The 27,831-nt window shown below is 42.1% G+C and overlaps 1 protein-coding gene across 1 annotated transcript in view; it reads left to right on the forward strand.

Annotated features, from left to right (window-relative positions):
- The first annotated feature begins 335 nt into the window (after positions 1-335).
- ARHGEF10 (Rho guanine nucleotide exchange factor 10) overlaps positions 336-27,831 on the forward strand; it is a 144,794-nt gene continuing 117,298 nt past the window's right edge. The window contains exon 1 of the mRNA XM_042443452.1: positions 336-353. The gene's annotated coding sequence lies outside the window, so the exon portion shown is untranslated. The remainder of the gene's footprint in view (positions 354-27,831) is intronic.

Genomic DNA, 27,831 nt, shown 5'->3' on the forward strand with positions numbered 1-27,831 from the left:
TAAGATGCTTTCCTTCCAGCACATTTTCCCATAACAAACACTTGCTCTTATCACTATGTGAGGGCACATGAAACTGGGTCGGTGGAGGAATAATTAAGCAGTCATTTTCTTCTGCCCAAGCTGGCCTTCCATCCATGTTTTGCATAATGAAAACAGCAGCTGGTCTAGTACAACCACAAGAATGTAAAACAGACTGCATAGTCCACCTTTTAAAACCTCATTGAGTGCCTGGACTCTGTGTGGGCTTACAGATGGGTTGAGGGAAGGCTACAAGTGCTGTTTATATATTATATGCATACCTTCATTTGGTTTACTTCATAAGCTGACACGTGTGATCCATATGCTCAGTCTGGGTAAGTCACCATCAAAATGAGAGCCATTGGTTTTGTGCTGCTTGACAGAATGGAAAATGGGTGAATGTAGTTCCTCTTGTTTCTTTTTCTGCTTTTGGTATCAACCCCATTTCTACAGTTTCTGGTAAGCAAAACTCTATTAATAAGTGTAGAGTTTTTGGATGATCAAGAATAATACACTGCTTTTGAAGTTAGAGCATACACAATCCTTCATTGTACTAAATCATTTAGCATAGTGTTGACCAGTTAACTCTTCTTAAATGCTTACTGTGAGCCAGCCTGGCATAGCGATTTGTGTGTTGGACTATGACTTTTGAGACGAGCGCTTGATTCTCCATTCAGCCATGAAACCCACTGGGTGACCTTGGGCAAGTCACATTCTCTCAGGGGAAGGCAATGGCAAACGACCTCTGAACAGATCTTGCCAAGAAAACCCCATGATAGGGTCACTATAAATTGGAGATGACTTGAGGGGACATCATCACCACCATCACAACCACAAGAACTGCTTACTATCAAAGAATTCAATTAATGCGGAGAAAGAAAGCTTACTGGTCCTGCTAATATTGGTATTCAGAATAAGAACATATCTGTGCTGCAGAATTGACATTGCTTTAAGTGCCATGGCACAATGCTATGGAATTTCTGGGATTTGTAGTTTGGTGAGATATTTAGCCTTCTCTGTCAGAGTGCTCTGGTGGCACAATAAACTTTAAGTCCCAGGATTCTGTAGGATAGATCCATGGCAGTTAATTCTGCAATGTGGCAGCAGGCTAGGTTGTGAGAGTCAGTGTAGTGTAGTGGTTTGAGGGTTGGACTAGGACACTTAGAGACCAGTGTTTGAATCCACACTGAGCCATGGATGGGTGATCATGAGCAAGTCACATTTTCTCACCCTCAGAAAAAGGTGTATGCAAATCCCTCTGAACAAATCTTGCCAAGAAAACACTGTGATAGCTTCACTTTAAGGCCACTATAAGCCACAAATGACTTGAAGGCACACAAAAACAATTCAGATTAAGCTGAATGGAAGAACCATTCATCTCAGTGGGAACCAAGTTACAGTTTATAGCTAGGGTGTATAAAAGATCATTTTGTCATCTTATATGAACCTACCAGTTGTTCGGGCGTGGAAAGATGCAATGTGTCTGTGATGAACTGACTCCAAAACCAACCAATCAGAAGGCAATTGAGGACCAGCCAATAGAATGTGGGTTGGGACTATTAAAAGTTCTGAGCTGACAGTTGGGAGTCAGTTGGAACTGGGACAGTTTAGAACTTCAGTTGGGGAACAGCTGAGTCCAAGAGAGGACTGGGTTCCATGAGTTCCTGAGGGAATAGTTAGTTGGGATCCTGAGAGTGAGGGTTCTAGGGATAGAGAAGGACGGTTAGGGGTAGAGTCTGAGTGGAAAAGGGATCCCTACTGTTTCACTTCCAGCACTCTAGGAAAGGGAGTGGCTGGAGTATGATATCCTGAGGGATAGTGGTAGCTTTAGTGACTGTCAGGTCTAATTTTAAAAGAGGAACTTAATAATAATAGTGAGTGAATCTTAGTTATAAGGAACTGGTGATTTAGCTAAAGATTTATAAAACCAACAGTAACTGTAACAAAGTAGAAAGTAACAATTACATAAGATATCAGATTAAAACCAACACTGTTAACCCTTCTTGTAAATAAAGTTTTAGTTGTTTGATTCAAGAAGGACACACCTGGACTTGAGTTAATACCACGCTACTCACATTACAAAACATGGGTGGCAGCAGTGGGATAAAAACTCCCAGGTGCCTGCCATCATAGAAAACGATTGTGGTTTGGGTGTGCATCACATAATTTGGTGGCAGCGTTAGGGTGAAGGTTGACTGGATGGGGCCTTCACATAATTGGGTGGCACAATAAGAAAGGTGGTTCGTTCTACCACAACCACCTGCAGAGTTGAACCACATCAACAGGACGCCAGGGAGAAGGAATCTGTGAAGAATCTTAGGCCCGTTACAAACGGGCATAAAGTACGTCCTGGGGACATACTAGGCTTAGGGAAAGTGCATGCCTTACGCACGCACCTAACTCTAATACGTCCCCAGGACGTACAAAATGGCGGTGCCCGTTCCACATGGGGGCCGCCATTATGACGTCACAAACGCTCCACCTCCAAACGGCGGTGTGGACATTACGTCTTTGCACTTCGCGAGGGCACATACAGTGCCCTTTCCGCAGCACACGAAGGAGCTCCAAAACGGAGCTCCTTCCGCGATTTTCGTCGCTGGCACAGCCTTTAGATGGCTGTGCCAGTGATGCAAGGGAGAAAAGGGCCAAGCGGCCCCTTTCTCCTCCTCCCCGCTGCCACCAGGTGTCCTTGGGGCTTGAAGCCCCAAGGACACCCCTTTCCAGGCCGCAGGGAAGCCGCCTTTTGCCACTTCCCCATGGCCTGGAAAGCAGTGGATCGGGGCCCCAGAGGCTGCTGTTCTGGCAGCTGAGGCCCCAATCTGGTGGGGAAAGGAGCGCCTACAGGCCGCCCCAAACGGGTGGTCTGTAACACGTCACTGTTGTGTAGGCAGACTTCCTCTCACACAGGAATGAATCTCTGGACAACGAGGTTTCTCTCAATCTGAGGGTTCTTGAATCTTTGTTACATAACTATTTACAAAGATTACATTGATCATCATACATCTGTCTTGGATACTCATCAAGTTACTCCACCAACCAATCGACTATAAACACAACCTCTGAGGCAGCCACATTAACACACAACCATCTCTCTGTCTCTCAGTGACAGTTCAGAATGACAGTTGGCAGTTGCATCAACATTCCAATGATGCACTGTTTAAATGTTGACACATCTAATTGCCACTAGAGCTGTAAATAACTTACACAACAGCCCCACCTGTGGCCACATCATTGTCATTTTATCAGACCTGTTTCAACATGGTCCTGACACCAGTAACATGCTATCTCCTAAGTTGATGTAATAGGAGGTGGGAAGAGAAGGCTTTTTCTGTAGCAGCAGAAGCTACTCCAAGAGGAATTTAGATTCATGTCATTCTTAGGTGGGCAGTGATTTTTTAAAAAACCCTTCTATGGCTTTAAACTTGAGCTTGAAGGGTTTTAATCTGCATTTCTATGTTAGAAAGTCAGCATGGTTTAGTGGTTTGAGCATTAAACTAAGACTCTCACGACCAGGGTTCAATTCCCCACTTGACCGTGGAAACCGACTGGGTGACTGGTCAAGTCACAAACAGTCAGACCCAGAAAATGCTGTGATAGGTTCACCATAAGTCAGAAACAACTTGAAAGGACACAACAACTATGTCTATACCTTGAAGATCCAAAGCTTCATCAGTGGAGATAGTTCCTCCATAGTATGGATTGTCAATAATGGCTAATTCAGGTGTTGTGATAATTCATAATCTAGTGCAGTGATGGTGAACCTTTTAGCTGGCAAAAATATAGTCTGTCACCAGTACTTTACCTGAATTCTTACTTGTTTGATTGAACCTGCCAGCACTTGTACTTTACAGGTGTTGCCCTTGGGATCCCAGGGTCACCTCTGTACCTTGATAAGGATGCAGAATAGGACTTTCTGGAGACTTGATTATGTCAATACTCAGATTAATTTTTTTTGGTTTTAATTTTAGTTTTAAGAGGTGTCCTGCCATGGGAGTCCTTGGTAAACTGGAAAAACAGCAAAGAAATGTTTGTATAAACAAATGCAGTCAAAGTTATACTACTGTAGTCTGCACACAATTCAGTTTATTTTGGAATTGCCTGTTTGGGAGATGAAGGTATGGATGACTTCTGTTTTAATTGATTAAAAATATGTTATTGGGAGAATTCATAACGAATCAGCACTGTGTTGAGGAAATTGTGCTTACAGGGGAGATAAGGGGTCCCTGAATTCAGTCCTGATATTGATTGAAAAACCATACATAATTCATAGAATCTTTTACAACTAGACAGTATTTGAAGGTCACCTGTCATCTAACTTTTCCTCAGGTTCAAATACAATTAGTTCCCTGGCTATTTTTAACTGAAACTATGGTGTCAAACTGCTTTATTTCTGGAGTGAAAATGCAGCCTTGGTCTACAAAAGCTTATGCTACCATTTCTTTTGCATAGTTACTCTCAAAGATGCTATAACATCTTCTTGCTTACTGATTTTTCAGACTAATACAGCTATGTTTCTGAAGAGTAACATAGAAGTTACGTGGAATAGCAGTAACATAGTTTATCTATAACAAGATTTTTTTGTTAAAAAAAAGGCTGTAAGGTAGTTATTTCTCAAGAAACAAACAAACATGGTAAACAGAGACAAAATTAATTAGTGACAATGACATTATTGGGATGTATTTCATTTGGTGTAAAAAGTAATTTTACAGTTGCATTTTGGGAGGTGAAGAGAGTGATTGAATGAGTTGATTAAAATTAGTATTGAGAGATATTCATTAATGAATTCATACTATTGTTGATGAATAAATCTTCATCGTTTTCTACAACATTTTTATTATACAAACACAAACACTGCCTATTTAGCAGTCCTATGCTATTTCCTCATTTTCCAATAAATGTTAGCATGTTAGTAAATATATCAATGGCAGCAAACTACCTCATGGGGATTCCAAATCATAGAATCACAGAGTTGGATAGTAGTTACTTTTAAAATTGTCCAGAAAATGCAAAGATTCTGAGCCATGCTTACTCTTCTTGGGCATGAGTTGGGTCCTTACAGATGGGGATACAGAATGAAGGAATACTTCCTTGCCACAATGACTGCCCTGACATAAAAGAGGGGGGCCCTAAAGTGTCTCAAGCACAGTGGAAATACATGACCTTTTAGAAAATTTTGTGTGTGGCTAAAATGGATGGCTTTCTACCAGAACTGTTTCTTCCCGCTGTAAAATATGTTTTTCATTGGGCTGGGAGGAACACAAATATATGATGCAGAGGATTATCCTATTGAAACAGAGGTCCTCTTAGTTTATGGAACAGTTGAGCATCAAGCATGACTGGGAGCACAGTTTGCCCCCAAAGTGGTGGAGGAAAAATATATTGGCAGCACTGAAAGCCTCTGAAGACAGCAGGGTTGCCAAACTGTGCCATAAAAAGTGACAGATGTTTTTCCAGCATCACTATTTCACACTCCCTAGAAGCAGGGGTGGGAAGTTAAAAGTTTGGCTTTCTAGCTGTGTCACTGCAGCTCCCATCATAACCAGCATATCCAGTGGTGCTGGGTGATGAGAGTTGCAGTCTAGTTGAAGCAACCTTCTGTTTTGCTGTGGGGTTAAGGACTCTGTGGCTTCTTGAGGCTGGAAACCTTTTTCTCACTTTTAAAGTTTCTGTTCTGGCTCTGAAGGGAGCTGCAGGTGACAGCGCCCCAAATATTGCCTGGTTAAGCAACTGCTTCACTGGAGAGAGCTGGGCTGTGACTCATACCAAACAACTCAAGCTGCTGACATACAGACTAAAGAAGAGTGTGGTGATTCCCCTGAAGGCACAATTAGTGCAGTTTGACACCACTTTAACTGCCATGGCTCCACCCTATGGCATCCTGGGATGTGTAGTTTGTTGTGGCACCAGAGCTCTCTATAGAGAAGGGTAAATGTCTCACAAAATGACAAATCCCAGAAAATCCATAGCATTGAGCCATGGCAGCTACAGTGGTGTCAAACTGCATTAATTGTGCAGTGTAGATGTGTGGGAAAACAGGACTGCCACTGGAATGTCCTTCTCTCCTCAGAGATTTGTGGGGAAACTTATGGAAAAGCATGTCAGCCAGGAAAGCCAAGTCATTTTGGTGTCTATTGAAAAAGGACTTGCAGCAGAGTTATGCAGTAGCAGGAGAAAAACCTCAAGCTTTTCCAACTGGATCAATAACAAAGTACGATAACATCCCAAATCCACAAAACAGTGATACCTTTATCAGACTTACCAAAATGCATAAAATATATGTTGCAAACTTTTGAAACCCGAAGCTTTTTGAAGCTTTGAAAGCTTGCAACATGTATTTTATGCATTTTGGTAAGCCCATTAAATGTATCACTGTTTTGCAAATTTGTTAATCTGTGTGATGGAGTGACAATGACTCACTTCCAAAATTTCTTAAAACTTTTCACTCCTTTTCACTGTGTGCCAGTGACACCATTATATGAAGGTGAGGCTTTTCCACCTAACTACTTTTCTCGGTTGACAGCACACTGGGTCTTTTATGTCTCACTACCACCAATTATGTGTAGAGACCCTCGAACTCCGATCTTTCCCCAGTGTCTCCTACACTATAACTCCCTTCAGATGCCAACCCTCTGGATTTTTCTAATCCCAACAATTTGGCACCAAGGTGAATGGTAACAACACACCTACCATCTGATGTGGCCCAATTAATAAAAATATTTTCTCTTTTTTAGTAGCATTTTAAATATGTTTCTTTTAAACCCACTTTAGGCAACTACTTGTTGAAACAAACACAAGAATTTTATGTTGATTACAGTATCTTTCTTAGTGGATGGTATTCAAGATTGATACGGTGTATAAGTGCTTCAGTAGTTAAAAGGTTTAACAGTTTCTTTTACTTGACTTTTTAAATCTTTCCTTATATTCTTAGTTCTCACAGAACATTTATCTAGCCTCTGTATCTCTGAACCCTTTTGGTTATCTGTGACCATACCAGTCACTATAACTGAACTTCCTTAGTTCACCAATATCTGCTTCATCCATTCCCCAGTGATTAAACAATTTCCTCCACCACCTAACAATATCGATCCCACCGGATATTAACACATCCACTTGAACTCTGGACCATTCTTGTCCCTAACCTGGGTACTAAACCCCTTCTAACTGTCCCTCTCAACAGTCTTCCCCAGCCTCCTGGCTACTAGCCCTTCAGGGTAAAATGACACACTCCTCTAACTCATGTCTTTGCCTCTCTTTTTATACCCACTCCTGGGATTAGCCCCCACTTTTTTCTAGCTTAACTCCCATTGGCTGTCACCAACATTATAATCTGCCTGTTTTCTCCACATTGTACATTGCTAGATGGCCAGTGTGGCATAGTAGTTTGAGTGTTGGACTATGACTCTGAAGACCAGAGTCCTAACTCAGCCACAAAACTCACTGGGCAAGTCACAGTATCTCAGCCTCAGGGGAAGCCAATGGCAAACTTCCTCTGAACAAATCTTGCCAAGAAAACCCCAAGATAGCTTCACTTTCAGGTCGCCATAAGTCAGAAACAAATTGAATGCACACAACAAGAACATATGGCCAGCACGGCTGCTCCTGGATATTTCTTGGTCAATAACAGTAGGTGAGTACAATAACATTAAAAATCCCCTGAACAGTGATACATTTACTGGACCAACTAAAATGCACAAAATACATGTTACAAGCCTTTGAAGCTTCACTGGCTTCATCAGTTAAAGATGTTAAAAATCACACAGGAGAAATGAAATCATGATGATGTTAGCCACAAGAACTGAGAATGGCCACATCTTGGTAAAATGCCATCTTGGGAATAACATCCTGATCATTTCTCCACCTTCCTGACTAGTTTTTAACACTTGTGCTTGAAAAAGAAGCCAGTGAAGCTTCAAAAGCTTGCTACATGTATATTTTTTGCATTTTGGTTGATCCCTAAAGGGACTGCTCTTTTGTGGATCTTTGATGATATTGGATTTTGCTACCTGGCCAACGCTGCTAACCCTGGATATAACATGTATTTTGTGCCTTTTGGTTGTTTATCCCAACTAAAGGTCTCACTGTTTTGTAGATTTTTGATGTCATTGTAGTTTGCTACCTGGCCAACATGGCTAACCCTGGATAGGTTTTAAATAAGTAGGTGAGGCAAAAGAGAGCCAAGAGTTGAATCCCTGCTAGGCCATGGACACCCACTGTGTGATCTTGCGCTGTTCACATCCTCTCAGCTTCAGAAGATGGCAATGGCAAATCTTTTTGGAAGAAACTTGCCAAGTAAATCCCCTGATAGGGTTGCCATAAGGGAGAAATGACTTCAAGGCACACAGCAACAACAAGGCGAGGCAAACATGCTCAAGAGAGAAAGGGGAAAAAAGAGAGAGAGGGTGGATTTGTTTTTTTTAAAGGTTGGAGCTACCTGGACTGCATTGGAATCTCGCCTCAGCCGCATAGGCAAAGAGGCATGAGTTTACATTTATATTGTTTTACAATGACATGTAAATATATATTTCCATATAATAATATGTAATTATTATTATGCCATGGAAACCCACTGGGCGACCTTGGGCAAGTGACCTTCTCTCAGCCTCTTAGGATGGCCATGGCAAACCCACCTGTGAAGAAACTTGTCAGTAAAACCTAATCCACGATAGCTTCCAATGCCTTAGGATCACCATAAACCAGAAATAACTTTGAGGTACACCACCGACACAACCAACCACAACAATAATATACATTTATATTTATATTAGGTGTTTTACATTTATATGAAGTGTTTTACATTTATATGTAAATACACATATTTACATACAATAATATGTAATTATTATTATTATTATGCCATGGAAACCTACTGGATAACCTTGGGTGCATCACACCCTCAAAGGATGGCCATGACAGAAAGCCCTCTGAAGAAACTTGCCAAGAAAATAGGTTTTTGTGGAGTTTTACATGTACAGTAAGTGTTTTTCTTGGGTCATGTCTTACACATTTCTTTTGCTGGAGGTCTCCCATTTTGTGGTGCTTGTCCTCTTTTGTAGTTATGAGGACCCCAGGTCATCCTGGTGGGGATGGTCCAGGTCTAGTTGGAGTTGGCCAGTCAAAGGCTCCTCCACCTCTCCCCAGATGCAGGCTGACCAGGTGTCCTCCTTTTCCAAGACATATCCTTCATTTCAATCTTCTGTCCAGGAGGAATTCCCAAACTTCCTTCATCTGGGGCAGTGATTCCCAAACTTTGGTTCTCCAGATATCTTTGACTTCAACTCCCCAAATTCTGGACTGTAGATCAAACTGGCTAGGCATTAATCCAACTTCTGCTCGCATATAGCTGAATGGCACTCCTGATGGAAGGCCCAATATTGTTCTGATCACAATGAGATGTAATAACAAATTGAACATGTGTTCACAGTCAAATGCAGTTTGATCAAATTTTGATCACTTCTGCAGCACAGCTACAAACTCAGTTAAAACCATGATCAGAACAAGGAAAAGATAACTTAAACACTGTGTCACACCAGAGGAATCAATCTGGCTAGGGCTCTTGGGAGTTGACATCCAGAGACCATCTGATATAGACCATAGTCTGGATCATGACTAAGAAGCTTGAATTTATATTCCTATGAGTGGGTTTTTTTTCTGTTTGTTTTGGTCATGTCCTCCCAATTTTTCTGGAAGCTCTCCCATTTTATGGTGCCTTGTCCTCCTTGGCAGTTATGAGGACCCCTGGTCACTTTTTTTAGCAGGTCTAGTTGAAGAAGAGGGCCAAGTGGAGGAAGCATTTTCCCTCCCTTTTGCCCACTCTGCTTGGCCTCCCTTGGAAAGGCTACCACTCTCTCCTCAGCCTGGGAAGCTGCACAGCTGTGCAAAAGAGTGTGTGTGTGTGTGTGCATGTGGGGATTTGAGGGGGCTGTCACGTGACCCATTTAGGAATGCAAGGCCTTGTGTGTGTGCGCGCGCGGGGGTGGAAGGGAGGACCAGGGAGGCTCTCTCTTTGCAAGAAGCCAGGCTCCCATCCTTTTTCTCTCCCCAGACTGGCAGCTGGGAGGACCAATGGGAGGATGGGTTGGCTCTACACTCCCTCCAATCCCAGGCAGCCTCAGAGCCCCAAAGCCACCGCCTCCTCCTCCTCCTCCTCCTCCTGATTTGGGGGCAGCCTCCCTTCATGCTTTGAGTGGAGATGCTGGGCTGCACTTGGAGACCTGCACCAGGGACTTGCCAACGCAGCAGCAGCAGCAGGAGGAGGAGAAAGGAAGGCGAGTGAGGCCAGGGCTGGTGGCTGGGGCTCAGAAGGTACTACGACTGTTCCTGGCTTCCCATGAAGCCTTCATAATGATGTCCCCTGATTTCTTTTCGTGAGGCTTTGCTGGGTTGGTGGGCTGGAAGGGGAGGCTGAGCCAGGGCACTTCTTGGGGCTGTGAGGCGGGAAAGGCGCGTTGCTGGAGAGGGAAGCCAGAGAAAGGAGAGAGAAAGCTCCTGGGGGGAGGAAAGTTTGGGGACTTTTGGGGGGCACTTGGAAGCATTGGCTGCTTCGCTTTGCCACAACCGCAGTGCAACACTCTAACAGCCCTGGCATCCTTTGGGAAGGAGGATGCCAAGAAAGAGAGGCAGAAAGAGAAAGAGGAGCCACCCTCTCTTGGCCAGGCTGACCAGGCGCCCTCCTAGTCCCCATTTCAGCCTTCTGTCCGGGAGGAATTTCCCAAAAGGTCCTCCATTTGGATTGACATTTCTGTGAGTGCTCTGGGCTTTTCTTTGGCCCTGTCCTGCATCCCTCCCCCGTCTCGAGTGTCCTACATTCTGCAGTGACTTGCCCTCCTTTGCTGTCAGGAGGACATCTGGTCTCCCCGCAGGTGTGTCCTCACCACAAAGGAGGACAAGGCACAAGATTGCCTTGATTCCCACAGATTCCAACGCTAAATGCAGGACCTTCAAGAGAAAGGACCCAAGAAAAACGAAAAACACTCGTCTTCGTTTATGCTCCAAATGGAGGACGTTTGGGGATTCCTCCTGGACAGAAGGTTGAAATGGATGGGGGACATAGCCTGGAAAAGGAGGACCACCTCTGGGCACACTTCAGCTGTCTTTGTGGCCTCTGTTTTCCTCCTCCTGAACCCTTCCCTGGGAGCCAGAGGGCTGGGAGTGGGTGGGGAGGCTTTGCTGGATCCAGCCAGGGGAGATGTCATGGCCAAAAAATGCACATCAGTGCACCAGAGAGATGCCAAAGGCAGAGCACTTTTGGTAGTGGGTTTTTTCGTTTTGCTCAGCAAAACTCATCTGAAATTAATGTCAGCGTGTGGGTGTTGGAGAGAGGGAATCCTGTTAGTCTTTCTTTCTTTCTGACTTAAAACTCGGAATACAGTGGGCCCTTATGATCCAATGGGGTTTGGTTCCAGGATCCCCCCCCCCGTGGATAACAAAATCCATGGATGCTCAAGTCTCATTAAATAATAATGGCAGAGCAAAATGGTCTCCCTTATATAAAATGGAAAATCAAGGTTTGCTATTTGGAATTTAGACTTTTTTGTGAATATTTTTAATCCATGGATAAAACAATCCCTGGATAAGGAGGGCCGACTGTATTTAATTTGGGTTAGTTTTAATAAAACGTCTGATTGTGTGGGTTTGAATTTCAGCTGCACTTCTCTCTGGCTTAAATCTAACACAAAGCTGGGGGGACTTCATCTTATCGGTATCAGTGGGTTTAAGACAGTGGTCCCCAATATTCACAATATTGTCTTGATTCCAACAGGATTTGCATACCTGGACTATAATCCAGCCAGAAATGCTTCTGCAGTGGTTCCCAAACTGGTCCTCCGGATGTTTTGGACTTCAACTCCCAGAAGCCCCCAACCAGCTTGGCCAACAGTCAGGGATTCTGAGAGTTGAAGTCCAACATACCTGGAGGACCAAAATTCAAAGGTATAGCTGTGTTAGTCTGTAGAATCAGTATGCAGAGAGATTTTGTAGCAGCTTTGAGACTAACTGAAAGAAATAAGTTGGCAGCATGAGCTTTCGTAGACAAGCCTACTTGCTCAGAACTACCGCAGAAGCATTTCTGTCTGGTCCAGGTATGCGGGTCCCATTGGAATCAAGACAATATTATGTACTGTATGTTTATTTAGGAAGAGTTTGTTAATTCTGAGTAAACTTCTGTTGGATGGGGTTGGTACCCACTCCTCTCTGGTCAGGAGCACATTCATATAGCCACTGTATTTCCTATTGCCACATATAGGTGTGAGAGCTGGACAGTTAAGAAAGAAGATAGGAGGAAAATCAATGCATTTGAGATGTGGTGCTGGAGAAGAGTGCTGAGGATTCCATGGACAGCCAAAAGCATAAACAAATGAGTCCTAGAGCAGATCAAGCCAGAAATATCCCTAGAAGCCAAGATGACAAGACTTAGACTGTCATACTTTGGACACATCATGAGAAGGCATGAATCATTGGAAAAGACAATAAGGAAAGGTGGGGGGAAGTAGAAAGAGTTGAAGGCCACATGCTAGATGGATGGGCTTTATTAAAGAGGCCATGAATATGAGTTTGCAGGAGCTGGGCAGAGCAGTAGAGGACAGGAGAGCCTGGAGATGTTTCATCCATAGGGTCGCCAGGGGTTGAGATTGACATGAAAGCAGTTAACAACAATAATTGTGCATGTATCCTGATACCTGAATTACTGGAATCATAAAACTGATAATGACCTGGTCACAAACAAAAAAGGTTATGATGAACAAACTAGAGAGATTGTATGGAAAAGTCTTGATTGTATAAATGTGAAGACAGAGAAAATGGGGAAGTTATTAATTTTTTTTGCATACTACATTAATGAAGGGAAGTACAAATATTAAGGAAGTGAATTTAAGATAACTAAATATCTAAGAAACAACTTCAAAAATATGGAATTTATTGTGAAAGATAATTTATTAATGTAAATATATACTTATGTTTTATTATTATTTATATATAAAAAGAAAGAAAAAAATTACTGGCATCCTCAACAATTTACATGTGTTTATTGCAAAGGGGGGGGGGGTCCTTAGGCTTCCAGCAGTATGTGAAGTTTGTTCAAGAAGGTTTGCATTCTGTGTGAAGGAAACAGGAATGCTTTTTCATTCACTTGCCACGTTTCTCTGTGTTGTAGTGATATGCCAAACTGCAGCAGCACTGAAAGCTGCTGTGTTGATCTCTTTGTATAGAATATGTTGCTGAGGCCCATGTCAGCAGTCCTGTTTGATACTAACCCCTCTTCTCATTTCAAATCGGCTGGTGATAACAAATTATTGATGTGGCTTGAAGATAGCTGCCCTCTGGGATATGCACAAATTTGAGGCACCCTCGGATCAAGCATCTCTAATCTGGAATAAACATAATATTCAGTATAAAATTTATAGGGTGGAATATTAACTTTCTTTCTGCCCTCAGTTTTTTCTGTTTGGTGAAGTCTCTAAATTTGATGGATTGATATCCTGCCTTTCCCCCCAAAATGAAACTCAAGACAACTTACAATGTAAATTAAAACAAAAAACCTGGCACAGTATGAGAGAGAACAATTTAAACAGCATTAAATAGTCAATCCAATGAAAACATTAGTTTAAGTCATTAATTTAAAACAATTATAACACATAAAGCACATTTAATTAGTATAAATATTAAATCCTGTTGCTTGCACTTGTTGAAAAGAATGTCTGTCTGTACCTGGGCAAAAGTCTTAAAGAGGCTGATGGATTTCCACTCCATCTGGCTGAATTTGGTGCTTTCCATGAGAGTAGAATTCAGAGACATAACCGTGTCAGTCTGGAGTATCAGTATGCAAAGGGATACTGTAGCACCTCTGAGACCAAAACTGAGCGAAAGAAGTTGTAGTCAAAGCTTTCGTAGACGTGGGCCTCATTCCCACTTACAGATAAATCGCTTTACAATCCGAATCGATGGATCAGTTTGGCAGCAGAGCATGATTCACACTATATTTGCCCCAATCACATTTTCTTGCTGCATAATAAAATAAAATAACTCACTTGTGGTTCACATTGACTAATGAATCGATTCAAAATGGACCTGCTCCAGATGGCCAAAGGGCAAATTTAAATTGATTCCAATCCGCATCTGGTTTACCCTTGTGCAGAATCCATTTATCCAAAAAGATGCAGAAAAAATCAGCATCAAAAAGATGCAGGTTAAAAGGGCCTAGCACATGGCCCTTCTCTCTAAATTGCTTCAGCAATTTGGTTCAAGTGTGAACCAGGGTCATTTAAACCGGTTCAAACCGATTTGCGATCCGGTTTAAAAGGTAGTGTGAATGAGGCCTTGGTCTACTTCTGCAGATACATTAATTAGTCTTGACAGATGGTCACCTAACTTCCATTTAAAAACCTCCAAGGAGACTCCACCGCTCTCTGAGAGAGTGTGTTCCATTGTCAGACAACTCTTAGTGTCAGGAAGTTCCTCTTAATGTTGAGGCGGAATCTTTTCTTGTACTGTAGTTTGAACTCAATGGTCTTAGTCCTATTCTCTGGAGCTGCAGAAAATAATTTTGCTCCATCTTCAGTATCACATCCCTTCAAATATTTAAACAGGGCTGTCATAGCACCTCTTAACCTTCTCTTCTCCAGGCTAAACATACCCAGCTCCCTAAGCCGCTCCTCGTAGGGCATGGTTTCCACACGTTTCACCATTTTGATCACCTTCCTCTGGACATGGTCACAAAAGTTGTGATTTCTCTCCCCCACCCCCATAGAACTGAGATCCCATAACCATATGAAGTGGTGGCTCCGGTGAAGTAGGCCAATCGCATGAATGATTTTTCTAGCTGCTGGAGTAACTTTCCAAAATGAATTTGCCCCCAGAGTTCAGTGGATTTACTATCCAGTGCTCATAAAGCTCCATAGTCATAACTTTGTAAAGGCTACAAATCAATTTCTCTAGTCACATCACCTTTGGATTCAAATCAGGAAAAGATAACAAAGTGATAATATATAATCAGAGACAACACTCTTCTAATTTTGACTCATTAACCCTTGGCCACTAATAACTGTTTACTGTCCCTGAAACATAAAGATTTTGCTTCTAAACAACAACAACAACTGCTAATCTAACTCTAAAAAAAGGATGTTTTAAATCACCAAACTTTTCTATTTGAACTATTAATCCAAATGACTTGGAAAAAAATGACCTTACACTTCTTCAAACTCAACTTGGGAAGATTTTTTTAAAGTACAACAACCAGCCATTCCTCCAGAATATGGTCCAACTATCCTGTGAGGAACAGTCCAGTTCTGGACACCACAGTTTAAAAAGGATGTTGACAAGCTGGACTGTGTCTAGAGGAGGGTGACTAAAATGGTGAAAGGTCTGAAGACTATCCCCTATGAAGAGTGACTTAGGTTGCTGGGTATATTTAACCTGGAGAAGAGAAGGTTAAGGTTATTGCCCTGTTTAACTATTTTAAGGGTCGTCATAGTGAGGATGGAGCAAAATTGTTTTCTGCTGCTCCAGAGAACAGGACATGGAACAATGGATGCAGACTACAGGAAAAGAGATTGCACCTCAATATTAGAAGGAACCTCCTGACAGTAAGAGCTGTTTGACAGTGGACGACACTCCCTTGGAGTGTAGTGGAGCCTCTGTCTTTGGAGATCTTTAAACAGAGGCTGTATGGCCATTTCTTGGGAGTGCTTTGATTGTGAGTTCCTGCATGGCAGGGGGTTAGACTGGATGGTGCTTGAGGTCTCTTCCAACTCTATGATTCTAAGGGGCAGATGCTAGGACTGGGTAGCCATTCTTCCCAGCTTCCACCATCATTTCTGTCTCACTCACAGTCGAACAACTCATCCAGTGTCTCTTAAACTAGCCTGTTGCCCTCACACAATTTTCTATTGAGGGGGTCAGTGTTGAAGTAAAAGTCATCTGCCAGCCCAGTCAGCTTCTTTATGTAGAATAGGGAAATGCACAATATTGCCCTTTGTCTTGAGCCACAAAATGTCTTGTGCTGGCCTTGTTCACAAGGTTGATCTTGGTGAATCTGTCAGACTAGAGTACTACTTTGTATTTTGTCTTTTTCCTTTAGTTCACAGAAGCAATTCGTATGTGAAGTCTTGTGAAGTCCTATTTGTTGGCTGCATTGAGGTGTAATGCAAAATCTTAGTTCAGTTATCACTTCTTAGGCATACGAAGTGAAATTCAGAAGCATTTGTTTCTGTTTTCAGTTTTGGATTTATACATAATTGCGAATTGTAGTTAGTTGAAAACTTGTCGAAACATCAGCTGTCCTTGTAGCCTTAAAACACTCCTGTAAATACAACATTGTTATTATCCTAAAACTAAAGATGGAGTGAGGCTCAGAAACAGTGGTTTATGTAAAATGTTAATGATGAATTCAAGATTTGAATCAGAAACTTTTTGATTCACAAGTCACAGCTCTTCCATACTGCAGAAATAAAGCAATTTGATACCATTTTAACTGTCTTGGATCCATCCTGTGGAATCCTGGAATTTGTAGTTTGGTGAGATTTTCAATCTGGTCTGTCACATAGGTCTGGCGCATCACCAAATTACAAACACCAGGATTCTGTAGGACAGAGTCATAGCAGTTAGTGGTGTCAAACAGTTTTATTTCTGTGGGGTGGATACACCCCTGTCTCTTAGCTGTTATGATACACTAATATTGATTAACATATAAAAGTGACAATACTATTTTACAAAGTAGAAATGTATTTTATGCTGCTGTGTTTTTTTGGTTTATTGTTTGTTGTATTGCCTGTAGTTTTCATTGTAACGATTTAGTTATTATTTCTTGGTGGTGCTGCAAGCTCTATGGTATTTTGTTGATTACCTACTGCATCAAGTGACAGAAAGACAGGCTATAAATGCATTATATCAGGATTAGGCCATTTTGTGTCCTCCAGATGTTTTGGACTACTGTGCCAAGTATGGCCAATAATAAGGGGTTACCCCTGCTTCAGATAAATGTAGTATTTTGGGAGGGTCCAGATTTTCTGATGCACTGTAATAGTACTGAGCATGAATAAAAGCATTGTCCATGGGTTATTTATCTGGATCACTGCATATATCCACACTTTCCCAATCTGGCTCTCTCCATAGGTTTTAGATTTCAGCTTCTTTTATTCTCAGCCAGAATTGGCTGGAGACAATGGAAGCTGCAGGAACACACCTGCAGGGAGCTGGATTGAAGAAGGCTGATATATGCTCATCCTCACAGGGAGTTAAGAGTGTAGATGCATTCAGGCTTTCCTATGCCCATCTTGTGCTGGGATAGTTCTTTTTTTAAAGAACTGAGACTGCTTTGTTAAGATATCCCTTCTTGACAACTCACTGCTTATTTCAGTGTTCAGAACAGTTAAAAACTCCCAGAATGCCTATATAATTAAGGCTTAAGGGAAAGAAAAGCACCCTTTGTACAAAAAGCAGTGGGATCCAAGGTTTAAAATTCCAGCTGGGCAGAGTTGCAGTTATATATTCAGTATTCAGCTGTATCTGTGCTTCCTGATATTCTGCACTACAGCTCCTATGATTCCATAGTATTGGCCATGTTGACTGGAGCTGATGGAACCTGAAACCCAAGAACAGCTTGAGGGGCAAGCTTCTTTGGAGGATTTTAAACAGAAGCTGGATGGCTATCCATCAAAGGTGCTTTGATTGTGTCTTTCTGCCTGGCACAGGATTGGACTGGATGGCCCTTGGAATCTCTTCCAACTCTGTGATTCTGAGATTCTCTGGTCTTGGTGTATGTAAGGTTATTTTGTGTTCATCTATCATTTTATGTATGTTGGATTGCTTTTGACATCTTAAAATTCTTTGCTGTCCTTTTTTGTTTTTGTTGTTGTTGGTCCTTCAAGTAGTTTCTGACTCATGGCCACTCTTAAGTAGAACTTACCGTGGGGTTTTCTTTGCAGATTTTTTTCAGCGAGGGTTTGCCATTGCCATCCTTGTTTTAGCCCAATCTAAATAATGTGGTGTCATCAGCAACCTTGTCTGCTTGACTCCTCACTCAAATTCCAAATAATTACAAAAAAAATATTGGTCCCAATAAAGATTGGAGGGAGGCACAATTTACATGCCTCTACTGCAAGAACTGCTGAATTATTCTTATTTGCTGTTTTCTATTTCTTAATCAGTTGCTGTTCCATAAGAGGGTCATTTCTCTTCTCCCATGACTGTTAGGTTTTTTCAGCTGCCTTTGATCCTCCAGGTCAAGAACATGCTTATAGTTTTGGATATTTTCAAGTTCAATTAACATTCTCATCCTTATTTAAAGAATAATATGGAATTCCAAATACTGGAGGAGAGCAAGTCAGGGCCATCACCTCCATGTCCCTGGGAAGCTTAAAGGAACATTTGCTAAACTGTATGTATCCATTTTGTCTTGTTTGCTGGGTAAGGAGCAACCACTCACTCCCATTGTATCCTCCACATCCAGATGACTCGCACGGGTTCACTAGATAGACTGTTGTTGTGTGCCTTCAAGTCATTTCTGACTTGCAGAAACCCTACGGTGAACCTAACACAGGGTTCTCTGAGACGAAGTACAAACACTCGTTCCCCAGAGACATTATTTACAAGTTTAGGTCTAGACTATTTGAGAAACCATATCTCCCCATACGAACCAGCTAGAACCCTAAGAAGCTCAGGAGAAGGCTTTCTCTAAGTCCCGCCACCATCACAGGCTTGCTTGGTGAGGACACGTGAGAGAGCATTTTCAGTGGCTGTTCCCACCCTATGGTACTCCTTCCATGGGAGGCTAGACTGGCCCCCTCGCTGCTGGCCTTTCGCCGGCAGGTAAAAACATTCTTATGCAGGCATGCTTTTTAAAATCATGCAGGACTGGTTTTATGGTAAGAGATGTCTTAGATTATGTTTTTAACTTTTGTATGCTTGAAATGTTAACCTTATAGTGTTTTAATTATTTTTAAAAATTCTGTTTTAATGTGTTTCTCTGTTGTGAGCCGCCTTGGGTCCCATTTTGGGAGAAAGGCGGCATAAAGATAAAATAAATAAATACTATTTATTTATTTATTTATTTTATACCCCATTCTTTAGAAATGCTCTCAGAGCAGAAGACATGTCTTCCCCACACAGCTTCAAGTGTCCCTTCACCCACCCAAAAATGTTTTTTTTCCCTGCTACCTCTTCTTTCACTCCATCTGATGAAAAAAGCAGGAGCAGCAGTGCAACTCCAGCCTGTTAGCCAAGTCCCAGCAAACCTTAAGCAGGGTGCAAATTTGAAAGCTCCTTTTTGCTGCCACTTCTCCCCACGACCATATACTCTAACTCTTTGCTCCAGTCATTCAAGATGATTCCTCTCTGAGCCCAAGCCACAGAAGTGATGCCCTATGCCCAAGCCTCACACGTTTCCCAATTGCCATTGCTAGCAGTTAGGGATTGAGTTCACATGGACAGGCAAAGAGTAGAAGATAGCACCACACAAAATGATCAGTGAGATGCCAACTATTTCCACATGTGGTGGACATGCAAGGTTGCAAATGAGTTTTGGGAAGCAATCCACACAAAAATCCAGGATACCTTTCAACTAAACTTTGAAAAAAATACCAAATTATTTTTATTAAATATCACAGAAGAACTGGAAGGGAAACTGAACCAAGACCAAATAGAGGATATGCTATATATGATTACAGCAGCCCGTTTAATTTTAGCAAAGTATTGGAAAGGAAGAAATCCCCACATGTTAGAAGACTGGTTAACAAATTAAATGATTTAATGATCATGGACAAACTAACAATGATGCTCAATGATAAATTGGAGCAACAATTTCAAAGGAAATGGGGAAAAATCAACTAAAAAGGGTAAGGAACCCTATTTAGACATATATAAGGACCAGCAATATTGAAAGGAAGATGTATAAGTATGAGACTAAAATTAGAGATATATATGAAACAATGATGTATATATAATTAACAACATATATATTGTACAAAGAAGAATTCATTTTTTACTCCATCTAAAATAGTGATTCCCAAACACTGGCCCTCCAGGTGTTTTGGACTTCAGCTCCCAGAAGCCTCAGCTATCTGGCCTGTGGTTTAGGATTCTGGAAGTTGAAGTCCAAAATATCTGGAAGGCCAGTTGGGGATCACTGTTCTAAAAGATGGTGAACTACTGCAAGATTTTTTGTATTACACTCCCCCCCCCTTTTTTTTTAAGTGCACCAGCTGAAAAATGGTATGCTTTGTGTGGAAAAAGTTTTAAACCTTGTGCAAAAAAAAATCTTCCATGAAATTCCATGAAACAGTCTCCACAAGTGAAAAATACTTGAAAAATGTACAAATTTTTCATAAACTTGAATTTTTTTGTCGATTTTGACATTTTTGTTGCATGTAAGAGTGAAATCACTGAATATTTATAGCCATTTGAATTTGCCAAAATGTCATCATGCCACTAGAAGAGATCAAATATGAGCAAATTAAATACCCAAAAGCAGGACCTTTAATCCACTAGCCTAATTAATTAACTTCTTTGTCTACAGTCCTCTGTATCTGCAGATTCTTTATCCACGGATTCAACCATCCACAGCTAGAAAATTTTACATGCATATATATGTATATATATTCCAAAAAGCAAACCTTGTTTTTGTCATTTTATACAAGGGACGCCATTTTACTACTCCATTGTATATACTGGGACTTGAGCAGCCATGGATTTTGGTATCCATGAGAACAAACCTCAGTGAATTCCAAGGACACACTGTATATTGCAAAATCTATAGACAGAAAGTGTCTGCCCTTTCTGGAACTGTTGAAACAGAGACATCTCTCTCTCTCTCTCTCTCTCGGACTGATGACACCAGTAGAAAAATAATAACATTACATTGTTCTCTGTGCGTGTGCAAGTTCACATGCCACCAGGGAGAAATAACTTGAGATTGAGCTGCTCTGTCTGGTAAGAATTCTCTCCAGCCCAAGGATGACTAAAATGTTGGACATTTGCTTCTCCTTTGCGTGTCAAACCTAAGCACACTGTAAAAATGATAATGTTGGATCTCACTAAAAGGACATTGAAAGTCCAGCCTTATGTATTAATAATAAGCTGGATGCCCATGGGAAGCCCATATGCAGGACAGGGGTGCAAGAGTGCTCTTCCTTACCACTTTCCCAGCAAGTGTTATTCAGAGAGACTGCCACACTCCTCACATCATCCAGTCTGCAGAATCTGAGTCCCAGATGCTTGAATGGCCTCCAGCCTGCACTAAAATATGAATCTGTGATGCCAAGGTTTCATTAAGTCTTTTTCACACATGACAATAAGTGGTTCAGTCTGTTATGTTTGCCATGCACAAATGCTTATTTGATTAACAATAGCAACAAAAAGCCTGTTTTGATTTAACATGTGTCAAGGATTTTCTGTTTGCTCAAGTTCCAGCTTTACCACATCCTTGGAATTGGATAGCTATCAGTGGCTGATGGGTAGATGTAACTTTCAGATTCACCTGTTTACTGGAATAGACTGATGTGGAGTCCATGTTTCTGAAGTAAATGTGGAATTAGTTTTTTTGTGGGTTTTTTTGGGGCTATGTGGCTGTATTCTGGAAGAATTTATTCCTCATGTTTCACTTGCATCTGTGGCTGGCATCTTCAGAGAATGGTAGCATGGAAGTGAGTGGGGTATATATACAGTATGATTCTTGGTTGAGCGAAAGTGGTTTACATGTTAATCTGTGTGTTGGTCTGTTGGTGAATGGCAAGGCCTCAGGGTAGGATGATATGTGAGGAGGATTTGTGTCTGTTTAATTAGTGATCCATTGTCTGCTGGGAAACCCCCTGACCCTGGGTGATGTTCATTTGCATGTGCTGAGTCTTAGGGCTGAAACAGTTAGATCAGGGTCATGGCAACCACATGCCACAGCCTCAATCTGGCTTTTTGCTAGCCCAAAAAGAAGCAGCCGAAAGAGGCAAGTAAAAAGCCAGCTTTTCTGCCACTGCTGCAACTTTACGGCACTCCTGTGGCATGTGCATATAAATGCCATGCTGCTGGAGTGCTGCAAAGCTGCTCACTGTGTGGTTTGGTTGGTGGCTTCACAGCAGCTTTTCTAAACGACCACAAAGGGGGCATCTGTTTCTCCCCTTGTTTTTAGTGTTTTTCAGGACTGGTAGCCAAACTTAGTTTACTTTCAGGATTTCTTCTTCCCTGTTGAAGTTGTCCAGGTGTTTGAGGATTTCAATAGCTTCCCTGTGCATTCTGACCTGATAGTTGTTGGCATGGTCCAGAATGGCAACGTTTTCAAATAGCATTTTATGCACAGGTTGGTTTATAACATGTTCTGCTACTGCTGATTTTTCTGGCTGTCCCTTTCTACCGTGTCTCTCATGTTCCTTGATTCGCATTTGAACCTCCTGAAGATAAGGTATTTTTTACCATACATCAAAGGAGTCACAGACAGACTGATGAGGAAACACAACCTCCAAATGATCTACAGACCAACTAAGAAAATCCAGCTAATGTTGTGCTCAGCAAAGAACAGTAGAAACCGCAGATGTTTACTGTATACCATGCAGCTATAGAGAAGTGTATATAGGAACCACCAAACAGTGTTCCAATGCCAATCAAGGAACATGAGAACCAAGGGTCACGGTATATATACCCTGCATGCCTCCATGCCAACATTCTCTGAAGATGCCAGCTACAGATGCAGGTGAAATGTCAGGGATAAATTCTTCCAGAACATGGCCACATAGCCTGAAAAACCCACAGAAAACTACGAATGCTGGCAGTGAAAGCCTTTGGCCTCATATTGTGAAATCGATATCAACTAGCTCCGTGAACAGGCAAATTTCAAATTGAAAACAAGAAATGGGAGGGATGATGTCTTGTTCTGGTGATCAGCACCAGAACCAGAATATACTTCTCTTAACATGCATTAAAACACCTCCCTGTTTGCTCTGGATCTTCCCAGAAGGTCAGGAGTCCTCTGTTCCAATGCTGGGAGGCTGTTTGAAATGCATCCCACTCATCCTCCTGGCATGTCCACTACTGTCACCTATTTCTCGCTCTGAGGTCAGAACTAGGCACACAGCCATGTGATTGCTGCTGGGTGTCTCATTCTGACTTCATAGCAAAGTGACCCATGGAAGTGGTGGATGTGCCGGGTGACTCATGGGATACATGTGCAAACAGACACCCAGCATCAGAACAAAGGGGCTTTGTAGTGAAAAAGGTTGGGACAACTCCGGGACCAGGATACTCTGGATTACCCCTGGAATATCCGGGCTCATGCAGATAGGACCTCAGCAGGATAAGAAAGGAAGAAATGTGATTAATAAGAAATCATCAGAAGGATTAGAAAAGGCTAAACTAGGGATAGTGCTAGCATGTCCATGAGACTGAATAATGGGGGGGGGGGGTTATCTCAGATAGCAGAATGCCAGGAGTTAAACACTGTCCTATCCCCTCTCTTTCTTGCTCCTGGGTTCCTCAGAGATATTGTGGATAGATTGTGTGCACACTTACTGCCCTGCCCATAATGCATGACTCTGAGGAAGTATCTCTCAAAGCCAGATATGAGGGGGTATCATAAAGTTTTGATTATCACCTTTAAAAAAAATTGACAGAAAGTTTGTTTTGATTTGTAGTTGTAACTTTTCTCTATGTGGTCACCATCCGGATTTACACATTTTCCCCTGTGTTTCTTGACCTTCTGAATACCGTTATTGTAGAAGTCTGCAGATTGCATCTTAAACCACTCTTCCACTTCATGAATGACATCATTTGTGTTGTCAAATTGGTGACCCTGCAACAGATTTTTCATTTCTGGGAACAAGAAAAAGTCACTTGGTGCGAGGTCGGATACTGCAAAATCTCAAAGACACATGCCCTTGCTTTGTTAACTGCAACTTGAGATGAATGATCTGGTGCATTGTCAGCTAGGAAACGAATGCCTCTAGAGAGCATACCACGGTGTTTTTTTTCCAGAGCATCTTGCAACTTGTCCAGAAGATTGCTGTATTATGTGCCAGTGATGGTTCGTCCCTTTGCAAGGTAGTCTGTGAGAATGATTCCACGACATTCCCAAAAAACTGAGAGCATGACGTTCCCTGCTGACTTTTGCACCTTTGCCTTTTTGTGGGGAGGGGAATCAGCATACTTTCACTCCATGCTCATGGTTTTGGTCTCTGGATCATACTGATAGATCCAAGATTCATCCATGGTTACCAGACGACCAGAAAGATCCTCTTCATCCTGTTCCAGCAGTGTCAACATCTGTCTTGAAAGGTCACACAGTGTCTGTTTCTGAAAACAAATGTGGAACCCAGTGTGCAGACACCTTACACATGTGTAGTTCATCATGAATAATTTTCCACACATGACCATAACTGAGACCAGTTTAATTCACGATCATCTGGATGGTTGCTTATCTGCCTTCCAGGGTTAAACACTCCACTTTCTTCACTGGAGCCACATCGACCATCAATGATGGTCTTCCAGGTCTTGGCTCGTCTGTGAAGGACATGTGACCAGATTGGAAATTCCTTTTCTACTTCACAATAGTGTCATAAAATGGGCAATCATTTCCATAAACTATCATAATCTCATCATGAATTTGCCTTGCACTATCACCCTTCAAATGCAGGAACTTTATCATGCTGCGAGCCTCAGTCTTCTCCATCTTACACTTTAGTCACGTCTGGCACAACCTGTAACAAAAATAAAGGACAAAATTGGCTGAATTTCTCAACATCATGCACTTAGGGATCAATGATGACACTGACAAAATTTCATCAATTATTATTTTATGATACCCTCTCATTTTTATGCTTGTCTGGCTCAACAGAAGGCAGGACCTGATGCTTTGTGGTGCTGGTGCTGCTCTGCACAGAGCATACCGTCCTTGTCCTGAGGCAGTAGGAAAACCAGATGGGAAAAGAGACAATGGTTTCTTGGCATACTGTATATATCAAAATGCTAGTTTTCAGCAGAGCCACACCCACACAAAAGGATTCTCCTCATGCCTGCTTTATGATGATAATTTACTTGTCCTGCAGCCATGCCAAAGCACTAGACAAAGACCTTCCTCCATTATACATATGTTTGCTAATCTGAGTTTGTATACAAACCTGCCTCCCTCCTTTGTCTTTTAAACTACTTTTTATGACTGAAATGCATAACTCCAACAGGTTATGCACTTCCATTACAGTAGCCCCTCACAATTTGCATTCCGGACCCACCCACCCACCCACCCTGACAAAAATGGCAACTTGCAAATATTCAAGTCCCATTGAAAATAATGGTGTGCACTGCCATTTTGTCCCACCCCACTTGCCCCTCCTGCGAAGAGTGAGTCTGTGGACTCCCAAGTCCGTGAAAAGGGAGGGAAAACTGTACTTCTTATGTTCCCCCCCACCAATTTTCTGTCTTGTCTGTGCACAGAGGCTTGATTCCATGCCCCTAATGAAGTGGACTGTGGCTATGAAAGCTTATGTTAGAAATGACTTCTTCCCCATTAGTCTCAAAGGTGCTACTGAATTCCTTTGTCTTTTTGAACTAAGAGTAACAAGGCTCTCTTTGAACATGCCTGAACTATTCAGTCACACACAGAAGAAGAGTGACTCAGAGATGACATGTACAATCCGTTCCATAGCTGAAAGAAGAGAACAGATAGGCAAAGCTATATGGGGAGGGGGGGTAGGGTTGCCATAAGTCAGGACCTCCAAACCGGGACAAATGTAGGACAAAATTTTCAAATGGAGGATACTTTTTTAAAAAAAATGGAGGACACGCAAAAAAATTTGCTGATTTTTTAAAAAATGTTAATATAAATGCATGTTTCTGAGGCTTCTATAGACAATTGCCCCCTCTTGCCTGCCGCTTGCCCCTGCTTGGCCCCTTGCCCACCTCCTCCTGACTGCGGTGCTGGTGGCGGCTGCCGCCCCTCGCGAGCGTGCAAGAGGTCCCGCGCGGCGCCAGAGGCCCTGCGCAAGTGCGAGAGAGGCCAAAGGCCCTGCACAAGCGCATGAGAGGCCAAAGGCCCCGCATGGCATCAGAGGCCCCGCGTGAGGGCCTCAGGAGCGGCCGCACAGCTGCATTCTCTCAAAGGCCAAATCGGGGCGGGACTGTGATGATTGGTCCAAACCTGGGAAAGTCCCGCCCCCTGGCAGGATATGGCAACCCTAGGGGGGCAAAATTGAGAATTTCTAACCATGCCCAAGTGTGATATAGTTGTTTGAGCATTGGACTATGATTCTGGAGAGTCTTTGGAGACCTCCCCACTCAGCTGTGGAAATCCTCTGGGGCCCCATTCACACCTAGGTTTTTGTGCTGAGTAGATCTGGGGAAATTTAATGATGCAATACCGAATCAAAGTTCCACTACATTTACCCCGACTGAATCTTTCCATGGCAATTTAACCCTGTTAATGTTCACATTACTATTGTATTGATTTAAAATGGTGCTGCCATTTCAGTCGTTCTAAGTTTTTTAAACTGTCAGTCAAATGATGCTTTTTTCCTCACACTGTTTGGGTGATGTTTTGCCGGTCTGGTTAAACGTTAAACTGCAGTACCGGGTTGTATTGTACAAAGGGATTGTAAACTGTGCAAACTGCTATAATTACTACTGGTGTGTAAAGTGATAGCATGCCCTTCATCACCTCGAAGGACGACAACGGCAAGCCCCTATGAAGAAACATTGCTGAGAAAATCCCGTGATAGGTTTGCCTTGGGGGGGGGGGAGTCACACTCTCTCAGCCTCAGAGGCTGACAATGGCAAACCCCCTCTGAAGAAACCTTGTCAATAAAATCCCATGATAGGGTGGCTCTAGGGTTGCCATAAATTGGAAATGAAAGCAAACAAGATACAAAGCAATGGCAAAACCCCCAAACCCCCAGTGGCAACCCCTGCCCCCCAAATCGTACCGGGTGTAATCAGTGTGGGTCGAACAACCTCCTTTAACCCAGTTTCCACATCATAATGTGAATGAGCCCTGGGTGACCTTGGGCATGTCACACTCTGCCTCCTCAGAGGGATGCAAAGGCAAACCCTATGTAGACTCTTGCTATTCTCATTTATAACAGTAGAATGCAATTTATCTAATCTAGCCTTATTATTGAGATAGGTTTGTAACTCCAGCAATTAATGCTGGAAAGCATTCAGTTAAACAAAAAGTGTATACCATCCAATACATAATTTTTTATTTTTGGCTTACCATCTGATTTAAAGCAAACTCAACAAGCCAATTGTGTGAAAATAACCCTGCTGTCTTTAAATAATTTCCTGAGGATTTGTAAGAAACAAGTTTTGTTCCCAGATGTGAATAATGCCAAACTGGAATGTTGGAGAACAAAGCATCTGTACATTAGAATTAACATTTTATCCATAATAGTATCAATAAAACTGCTTTGGAAAACAGTGCTTGGTTTTATATGCGTAATTTGTGCTTAGACATTACTTATTCTGATGGACAGGGAAAACTTAATGTCATGTGTGGGCAAGCAGTTAACCCACACCAACAACACTGTCCTATTTATTTAGTAATGAATAGAAGTCCTATAATAAGAAAAAAACTGGTTCAGTTATTTGTTATATTGTACAAAACTTACATTCTTTAGACAAACCTCTGAATATAGTATGGTAACTCTCAAGGTTGGGAACTTGCCCTGCTTTCTGTCCTTTAAAATGGATAGGAATATATCTAATGACAATATAACAAGTATCTCTGAGCTATTTTCAGAAGTGAGGAGTGCTTCTCATTTCACTTACCCTTGTGTTTGTGTAAAGATATGACAATCGAATTATGCTGTGGTGCAAACACTCATTATAATTGGCATCGTGAGGAGCAGGCTGTGT

This window comes from Sceloporus undulatus, chromosome 1 (genome assembly GCF_019175285.1).
Source record: "Sceloporus undulatus isolate JIND9_A2432 ecotype Alabama chromosome 1, SceUnd_v1.1, whole genome shotgun sequence".
Taxonomy (NCBI): Eukaryota; Metazoa; Chordata; class Lepidosauria; order Squamata; family Phrynosomatidae; genus Sceloporus; species Sceloporus undulatus.